We start from the raw sequence: 10924 nt of genomic DNA, 5'->3' as shown, positions 1-10924 counted from the left end.
CCGCGCTCCCGCTCCCGCTCCGCGCCACCCCCCCGCGGCTCTGCGGCCGAGCGCCGATCCGCCGGCCCCTCGGAGGACCCCCGCCCAGCCCGGCTCAGCCGAGCTCCAAGCAATGGATCGCCGGCCCCGCCGCTCCGGTCCACTTCTCCTGTTTTCTCAGTAGTTTAAGATTGGCCTTGAGGAATGTATCACTGCCGGGATACTGGATCAGTTTTCACCAATACAGACCCCAGTGTTGGGTGTAAGGCCTCTTACATACATGTATTTAAGGTACATGCGTTTAAGCTTTCTTAAGTACAGACCTTAATCTTGGGTGAAAAGTAACCCCGCTAACTTAGCCTGCTTTTCTACCACCTAAACCGCTACTCCCCACTCCCAAAGCATACCGCAACCTGCCTTTCTCATAGACGCTTTAACTCTGGGACCTCCATTTTCTTATTACCCAAAAAGTGTTTTACGTATATTATTTATTAAACTATCACAATGGAGCCGACACAGTGTAATGCCAGCGTGTAGGAGGCCGAGGCAGGAGAGTTACAGTTTAAGTTGGCAGCCTAGACAGCTTAACTATTTAGCAAGGTCCTGCCTCAAAATAAAAATAAAAAAGACTAGGGATATAACTCAATAAGAAAGCCCTTAGTTTAATCCCCAGTACCAGAAAAAAAAAAAAAAAAAAATCGGAAGGACACTATTGAGGTCAACATTACTGAAGTCAATATCTCGATGAACTTATTTCAGAAATAAAGTTTCAGAAATCCTTTAAAAAACACAATGACACTTGTCTGTTTAATAAATGTGTACAAAAACATTAACAGTGTACTTACACCATACATGTAAAGAAACCATAGAAGTTAAATTGCCCTTTAAAATTTCCTTAATACAATCGTTTTTGAAAATTGGCACGGAATGCTTTCACGGGAAAATTTCTGCAGATGGTAAGATATCATCAAATCAAAGATGTGTATCTTTTAGAGGTATTTATCCTGTATTTGTTTTTTGTCTTTTTTTTTTTTTTTTTTTTTTTTTTTTTTTACAGGGTTTCGCTATGCAGTTCAGGCTGGCTTTGAATTCCCTTTGTAGCCCAGGCTGGCCTCGAACTCACAGCAGTCTTCCTGCTTCAGCCTCTCGAGTGCCTTGCCTGGCTTATCCTGTCTTTGAAACACCCCTCTTACATCTAAGGCCCATGGTCTGTCATCTGACTGCCCTGTTCCTACGGGTTCTTTTCTTGACAGCTCTCCTGTTTACTTACTATGTGACCTCAGAAAAAGTGAAACTTCAAGTTTTAATTCATCATCCTTAATGACACTAATAATTCCTAACTCATTTATGAGTTAAAATAATATTTGTAATAGTCCTACTGCATACTAAATGCTCAGCAATATCAGTTTCTTTTACCTTCCATAGATTGTATTATTTCAGTAATTAGGTAAACCATTATTTCAATAATGATAATTAATAAACTCACTGAGTCTTTTTGACAAAATAACTGATACTTGACCTCATAAACTATTTATAACACAAAGGCTGAAATGCCATTCCTCACAAAAATTCTGGACTCATATACTTAATAAAGAAAAATTTTAGCAAAAAAGGATGCATTTGTTATGAACTGAATGTGAATCCTCCAATTTGTTGAAATTCATATGTTGAAATTTAATCCTAATGTGATGGTATTTGAAGGAGGGACATTTGGAAGGCAATTAGTTACTGAGCGTGGGCCTTCGTAAATAGGATTAGTACCCTTGAAAAAGAGGGCAGAGACCTAGCTTGCTCTTTCATAGAATGAGAGCCAGGAAAAAGCCCTCACCTGACACTGGATTTGCCTGTACTATAATCTTGAACTTCCCAGCCTTCAGAATCATGAAAAATAAACTGCAGTTTAACCCAGTCCACAGCAATTTATTATAACAGCCCAAACTAAGAGAACATTTCTGAAAAATTGTGGAGTTCATCCACTGGCTGATACAGAGAAACTTCACTGTCAAGCACACAAGAGCAAAGGACCCCTGGGACAGTTACATTTGATTGTGTCAACTTGATTGGCTTTGGGACCCTGAGCTGATGGAGCATGCTTCCAGGTGTATGTGGGTGGGTCATGAAGACATGGTCTACATCTGGTCCCTGGCCCCTTCCTCTCTGTATGCTCTGCTTGTCTACCGCCAGGAGCTGGGTATATTTGCTGTGCCACACCCTTCCTCCATGATATTTCTGCATTGGAGCCAACCACTGAACCCTCTGAGATTAGGAGCCAAAGTAAGCCTCTTCTCCTTTAGTTGTGGATATTGTCTCAAAAGTAGGAAAGCTGACTAATACAGCCGCTACGTTCATAAACAAAACCTTCTTTTCACTCATTCATTCAATAATGCAGTCAGAATTCTAGAGAGCCTTTCCTTTCCTCTAAAAAAACAATGCCAAGGAGCTGGGGATTTAGCTCAGCGGCAAAGCGCCTGCCTGGCAAGCGCAAGGTCATGAGTTCAGTTTCTGGTACAGGAGAAAAACCAAAAAAAAAACAAAAAAACCAAAAAAAACAATGCCAACATAGGAGTTTTAATTTTAAAAAAAAATCAGGGTAGCAGTAGTTTATAAAAATCCCATTTTTTAGATAGATTGTTTTAATGTTACATTTCTCTAAGAAAATCTTTTAATCCTAAAGATTTAATTTTACAACCAACATACAAACGCTACAACAGTCCACCAAATTAAATAACAGGTAATTTTAAAATACAAAGTCATCCATATCTCAGCTTTTGAGTTAGGAGCTGAAATAACACACTGCTCAGTGAAACTAGTCAAAATTAAAGAAAAACAACTCTTCATGCCCTTTGGAAATGGTTCTAGGGGCAAACAGCAAAAAGAAGGAACATTGCTTTGAGAAAAACCCATGAAAATCTGTAAGAAAGGCAAATCTGTGGGTTTTTTTCAGTATTTTTTATTTTATTGGTACATTTTAGATATTCATAATGATAACATTCATCACAGGGAATTTGTACCTGTGAGTGATATATATTGTTTCTCTCCCATTCCCCTCCCTGTCTTCAGTCCTTCTCCTTATTCACAAAAGCTTTGGTGATATGTCAGCCAAGACTGCTTCCTCCCTGCTCTTCCCGTGTGAGAAAGCAGAGACTCCAGTTGGGACCCTACAGCCAAACCTAGAGGCTTTCTGTCCCTCCCCTCCCCTGTCCTCCCTTCCCTGTCCTCCCTCCCATCCTTCTTCTTTCTCGCTCTTACTGTTTTAGTGTGGTAAAATAGTATTTATAATTTTATAACTATAGTATTTATAATTTTAACCATTCATAGATGTATCGTGTATGGCATTAAATATATTCACAGTATTATTTAACCATCGCATTATCCGTACCCAAAGTTTCTCATCACCCCCTACAAGAACTTTGTATCCATTAAATAATAACTCTTCTTTTTCCCCTTTCTGCAGTTCCCAATAACCTCTATTTTATTTTCCATCTCTATAAGTTTGCATCATATAAGTGAAATCATACAATATTTGTCTTTCAGTATCTGGCTTATTTTACTTAATGTAATGTTTTCAACATCCATCTATACTGTAACATTTCCAGAATTTCATTCCTTTTTGAGGGTGCATATACCACGTTTTGCCTATTTGTTGTCCTGATTGAGACACACTTGGATTGTTTCCATGTTTTTGCTGTTGTGAATAAAATTGGTGTATAAATATCTCTCTGAGTCCCTGCTTTCAGTTCTTTTAGATATACACCTAGGAATGGAATTGCTGGGTCATACGGTAGTTCTGCCTAACATTTTAAAAAATCACCAAAATGTTTTTAATAGCAGCTGCACTACTTTGCATCATCACTAACAAAGCACAAGGGTCCCGGTTTCTCCACATACTGGTTAATATGTTATTTCTATTTTTTGAATTATAGTTATCCAGTAGGTAGGAAGTCTTATTGTGAATTCATTGTGAATCTCATTGTGGTTTTGACTTGCATTTCCTTAATGGCTAATAATGAACATTTTCTCATATGCTGAATGGTCATTTGAATACTTTCTTAGTAGAAATGTCTTTTCAAGTTTTTTACCAATTTGGGGGGAGTTTCATTCTTTTACTTTTGAGCTTTTAGAGTTCTTTGTATATTCTGGGTTTTAATCTTATTAGATATATGAGTTAGAAATATTTTCTCCCATTTAGTAGGTTATCTTCTGATCCATGTGACTGGCTCATGTGATGAGCCAAGGTGACCGCCAGACATGGTGGCCCCATGTGACTAGGATAAAATAAGGGCGTGCCTTATTTCATCGAGGCTGGCTTTACGAAAAGCCAGGCTTGGGAGTGCTGGCGTCTCCCTCGAGAAATTCTTTCTAGGTTCTTCTTGTGCTGAACAAAGAATTGGATAAAACAAGCACAAAAGATAGCAAAGTTTTACATTTACTAAAGATAGGAAAAGAAGCAATGCTCTGCAGAGCAAGTGTAGGTCAATTAAAAGTAAGAAAAAAGTGCGCTCTGCAGGGTGAGAGGGAATCACTATGAAAGAAAGAACAACCGTGTTGGTGGAGAATAGCTTAGTGGCAGAAGCACCTTCCTGGCAGGTCCTGATTCCCAGTGCCGGGGGGGGGGGGGGGGGGGGGGAGAGAGAGAGAGAGGGAGAGAGAGAGAGAGAGAGAGAGAGAGAGAGAGAGAGAGAAAGGGAGAGACAGGGAAAGAGAAAGAAAAAGAAAGGAATGAAGAGGGCCTGGGGATTTAGCTCAGCGGCAAAGCGCCTGCCTGGCAAGCGCAAGGTCGTGAGTTCGGTTCCCAGTACCGGAGAAAAACAAAACAAAACAAAACAAAACAAAAAACAGGAATGAAGAAAGAAAGAAAGGAAGGAAGAAAGAAAGGAAAGAAAGAAAAAGAAAGGAGGAACATAGGTATCGTGAGAGGAAAGAAAAGTTTAGGAAGTGATACACAGTTTTGTCTGAACAATCCAAAGCTATCTACATTTGTGCTTAAATAGAAAAATAATGGTGCTTAAGTGGCTTAAATAGGTGCTTTAATAGCAAAATAATGACTAAGTGATGCACAAATCAAAGGACAATTGTTCTTTGGGGACTTAATAAGTATTCTTGCTACCAAGAAGTTAATAGTCATAAACCAATTAGGAAATAATCCTTAAGTTTTATCTGCAAAGACATTTACTGGTGTTTCACAAGACCCTGGGAGCCATATTTCAGAAGATAGTTTTATTATTTTTTTAGGCAAAAATTCACTCTTAACAAATGAATTTAAAATATTCATTCATATCCAAAGCCAAGAATGGTCATCCTAATGGGACTGTCAGACAAGATGCTCCAGTTAGACCCATTCTTCTGTGAGGAATTTCATAGCCACAGCCAGTGAAGGTGATTATAAGTCAGCTGATAAAAATTCAGTGTTCAGTTGTCGTTCTTCGTACTTGCTTGTATGGTAGAATCCAAAATGTGGTAACTTAAATCCTGAAGTAAGAAGCCAACCTCCCAGGATAGAAACCTGGCAATAAAGGTCAAACTTGGACAATAAAATCATTTCCTAATTAAAATTAATACAAAGTCAAGTGTGGTGGGGCATACCTATAATCTCAAATACTTAGCAGGCTGAGGCAGGAGAATCATTTGAGCCTAGAAGTTTGGGACCAATCTGGGTAACAAAATGAAACCATCTCAAACAACAACAACAATAATACTGCAATGGTAAGGCTATCAGTTCCTTCAGGAAGAGTGTACGTGCTCTATGGTTAGTTGTATTTGGGTTTATGTAGTAAACTGTACACACTTCTCACTGTAGAGTGTACTAGGTTTGGTCATTCCTACCAAATTCTTTTATCATTATTATGAAGTCCTTTACTAAATAGGAACTAACACAGCCCTTCAGATGTTTAATATCCGAGTGGGGTAGACCTTATCTGACTATTGTAATCAAGATTCTGGCATCCATAATCTTCTATTCTTATTTAAGATTGTCTTATTGAGACATGGAACATATTGTATGGGTAAAGAGATTATTTGAAGGAACTTTTAAAAACCACCGGAAGACATTTTAAAGATATTTAAATGTCAGGAATCAGAATAAAATACGCATTTAAAACAAGCATTTTTGTTTTGTTTTGTCTTTTGTCTCAAAAAATAATTTACAGAATCTTGCAGTAATATGAGCAAGGATTACTTAGTACTGTATGTATGTTGTTTAGATGTAAGATAGTTTCTAGAGGTGATGTAATTTTGTAGCTAATTAAAGATCTTATAGTGTTTTTTTGTTTTGTTTTGTTTTTTTTTTTGGTTTTCTCCGGTACCAGGAACCGAACTCACGACCTTGCGCTTGCCAGGCAGGCGCTTTGCCGCTGAGCTAAATCCCCAGCCCCAAGATCTTATAGTGTTACAAATAACCAGTAACAATGTTGGATTGATTGGGATGTGGATGGAATAACAGGAATAAGAAATGCCATGAAGAAGCAAACTAATACATTTGCCTTGAATTCTTCCCAGGAAGAGGGGAGGGTGAGAGAATGTTACGGCAGATAATTATTCACTTGAGATATATGTGAAGTTAGGATGTATTTAAGCATAGGTTATCTCATGTTTAGTTTTCCAAAGCATTGAGAAAATGCAGTGCATATGATCTATTGTAACATTTTGGGCGACTCTTGGTAAAAAGAAATTGAGAGTGCTATATCCAGATCTGCCCAGACTGAAGCCACAGGGGAAAGAGATGCAGAAGTTCTCCCACAGCAGCTGCCACCATCAATAATCAAGGAGGGAAGGAGCTAAATCTAAAACGTTCTCTAGAAATTTTGTTTGTCCATAGTGTGTACCAGTTCCAAGAATACAATACCTTTTGCAAGGGAAGATGGGCAGGAGGAAGTGCACAAGGAATAAAAGCAGCTCAGTGCCGACTTCAGGCGCCCTGACAGTGCGAGGTACCCCAGGGAAAATGTGTCCACATCCAGCATGCAGCAGTCTGAATATGAAGCAGCAAGAGAAGCTGTGGCAACACTGGAGACTCCGTGAAGCAATGCTTACAGACTGTTCCCTGGGCCTGCCCCCAGCAAAGCCTTCCAAAGTCAAAGGTTCCACGTAGAGATCTGTTAGCCTTGAAGAACAATGCTGAGACGGACATGGTGGTATGGACACATGAACTGTTACTGTGGGTGCAGTGGCAATTCTACAATTGGGAGATACAAATTCAGCCAGGAAGGTAGGCCTACTTATGAAAGTATATACTACTTGTGATGGTTATTAGGACACAGTAGTAAAGACACGAGTTCATCAAGTGCCTTCTCCTAGTCATAATCTGGAAAATAGGGCAGTATAAGTTGGGTAGGTTTGTCACAAAAGCTAGGATTCCAACAATTAGGAGATGTGGTCTCTGAGTAAAAAACTGCTTCATCGTGTTAGGTGGGGAAAGAGAAACTACCTGCATTGTAAATTTGCTTTATCTAACTCAGATTAGTGGCCTAAGAAACACCAATGTCACAACAAAATTGAAATAGCACTCTACAATTTATTCATTTCACGGATAGAGAAATGTCTGAGAATCCATATAAATGATGAATGCGCATGCCTAGAAGAACAGATGACAGGATAAATGCATCAGATCTGTGTGTTTAGGGAATGGATTCTATCTATATTCAAGCTGAAGGAGTTCTGTCCTGCCACCAGTCAGCAGAGCAGTATAGGCTGAACTATTCTAGCCAGGATCATATCCCGGAAGGTGATGGCTGAGGATTTAAGAAAATACAAGGAGACTGGATGTGAAATAAAATTCCTGATAGTTCAAGAATCAAGAATATGAAAATATAAAAGTAAAATATTTTCTTTTTTGTGAAACTGAAATGAGTTAACATGTATCATTAAAATTTGTTTTCAGATACCTGTTGAGTAGAAGCTATCAAATTGCAAGGTGTCAGAACCTGAAAGAGTGGATAAAAATTAGGAGGTATGACAGACATTGTGAAATGAAAGGAAAATGCTCAAAAGTAAAGAGCAACTGGGGTGAGGGAACAGAGAAAAGAGAGAAGGGGAAATTATGTATGTATGTATATGCAAGATAGCTAACATAGTTGTGCTACTGACTTCTATCTCTTTACTGAAAGGAACACTTAATGATTAATTATTTTATCAATCTTCCATGTCTCTATTTGTTTTCCTGAGAAACCACTTTGAAGATATCAATATGTAATGCAACAACCATTGTTAATTTCCTGCCAGTCTGTAACTCTATATTGCATGTATTGTTCTTAAGCTGTTTCGTAAATGGATGTCTGTTGATGTTTTCCTTCTTTTATTCTTAAAATAAATTAAACAAAAATTGTGTCATTGAATTTGTTTTCAGATACCTGTTGAATAAAAGCTATCAAATTGTAAGGTGTCATTGAATATTAGGAATATTATTCACCTGTTTTAGGTGTTTTTTTATGCCATCCTAGAAAAAACATACAGCATTAACACTAAAAAAAAAAATCCTACCAGATACCACAACTTTTGCTTACTCTTTCTACTCCATTTACACATGTAGAAATGAATGAGTGATTAACCAATAGGAAACTATTTATCCCAGAAGGATGCTTTGTATTACAAGTCATATGAGGAAGTTTTGACTAAATAAGTCACTTTGTGCGCCATAAGCTATAATACTGAAGAGTTTAAACTTTTGTTCCAGGGTTAAAGTACTATTTACCAGATTTAGCAGAAAATTACCTAAATCAGAAAATATTGTAGGCATGATTGTTTGTTATCTTATACCTTCTAAAAACTGTATTACTTTCCTTAAACAGATATTGACACTGATTTTTTTTTTTTTTTCCGGTACCGGGAATTGTACTCACAACCTTGCACTTGCCAGGCAGGCACTGTGCCGCTGAGCTATCCCCAGCCCCAATTTTTGTTGTTATTTAAATGTTGCAATTGGAAAAACTGTATTTTCAAAATCCCTGACTTTGAACAAATTCCCACTGTATTTGCAACACTTTTATTTATCTGGAGTGGACCTAAAATGTAAAAAAGATTTTTTCTTTCAGCTTCATTTTCAAGTGGTATGTTTCCCAACATATCCACATATACAAATCACACTAGAAAAAAAAAATATATGCATCACATCCTCTAACCAGCTCTAAAATTTTTAAATATTTTATTTCCCCTGACCTAACATCTGAGCTACCATATGTTTTTAATTTTCCAACTCACAGAGATTACATAGCAAGTCACAAATCTGCATGGTCTAAAGCACCTGGCCAAGATCAAGTGTAGTGTCTGTTCTTATAAGTTTAAAGCACATGACTGGAAAAATCTCTAACATCAGAAGTAAGGGTTATAAATCCACATGCAAATGGAACAAATAGTGTGTACCTCACTAAGTACAAATCTGATGCAAGGCTAAAGAGGTCTTTTTAAGTAATGAAAACAAATTTTTAAGCATAAAGTCACTTAAGCAACGTATTTCAATTTATTTATATTTCCTAATTGAGAAAATTTCTCAGAATTTTTATCTACACTTTCATTTCTGGATACTAAAAATAAATACAATCTTATGTCCAATAAATAATTGCAACTCCTTCGTTATACTGAGGAATCCACAGTGATAGATTTGCCTTAAGAATTGGTCACTGACAGAATCAGAAAGATCAAACTGTCCGGTACTGAGGTTCATGTTCTTCCTACAAATCATGCTACCGCCTCTGAACAAGACTTGGCACATGACACCTATAGTATTGCAGTCAGTTTTGGATGATTCTTTTTACAAAAACTGTTGACAAAATAAAGCGTGTTTCAAGATGAGAAAGTAGAGAGATTAAAGAAGTTAAAGAATATGTAAAGAAGCAGGCTGAGAGACTGGAGAGGGCAGTATATAACATGAAGAAAAAATTCAAAGACAACAACTGTCTCTTTTCAAATATTTGAGGGACTTGTCATGTTGGTTTATGCTTTTATAAGCATGATTTCAGAAGGAAGAACCAGAACCACTGAATCAAAATTGTTACAGAGTGAGAAATAGATTTGAGCTATGAACAGTGATACAAAAAAGACTTTCAGCTTTAACAAAATTTATTGATAAACAATTTATGCACAGTGAACTCTATCCATTTAAAATAAGTAATTCAATGAGTTATGACAGTTGTATATATTTGAGATATCACAATCTTAATAAAAAGTACTACAGAACATTTTCAGTACTTCCAAGAGTCATCTTTTCTTTTATAGTCAATTGTTTCATCTGCCTTTGGCTCCAGGAAATCCCTGATCTGTGTTTTATCACCATAATATGGTTTGTATTTGTATAAATGGAATCATACAACATGTACTGTTTTGCGTCTGCTTTCTTTCACTTGGTCTAATGATTTTCAGGTTCGTCCCTATTGTTTTATATATCTTCCTTTTGTTGAATATTGTTCTGTATAGATCAGTAGTACTGCTGAATAGTAGTACTTGTATGGATGTACTACATCTGCTGGTTGATGGGCATTTGAGTTTTTCCAGTTTGGAGTTATTGTGAATAAAGTTACTATAAACATTTTCATAAAAATTTTTATGTGATCATGTTTTCATTTTTCTTGTGCATATGCCTAGGAGGAGAATGAGAATGAGTAGATTGTATAGTAGTGTGTGTTTAACTTTCAAGAAAGTTCTACATTTTTTTTCCAGAGTGGCTGTACCATTTTACATTCCTGTCTCTAGTGTATAAAAGTTCCAGTTAATCTTCCACTGTACCAGTACTTGTTACTGTCAGTCTGTTTCACTTTATGCTTTATAATGGTGGTAATGGTATCTCATTGTGGTTTTTATCTGCTTTTTTCTGATGACTAATTGACACTAAGTATCTTTTCATTTACTCAATATATCTTTCATGAGATGTTACTGAGTTTAAATAATTTGAAAGCAGTATTAGCCAATTAATGATCTCAGCCAAAAGGCTATTACTTATTGTTAAATTGTATTCTGA

This window comes from Chinchilla lanigera, unplaced genomic scaffold (assembly GCF_000276665.1).
Source record: "Chinchilla lanigera isolate Chin_1 unplaced genomic scaffold, ChiLan1.0 scaffold00022, whole genome shotgun sequence".
Lineage (NCBI taxonomy): Eukaryota > Metazoa > Chordata > Mammalia > Rodentia > Chinchillidae > Chinchilla > Chinchilla lanigera.
This window is presented reverse-complemented; position numbering follows the sequence as displayed.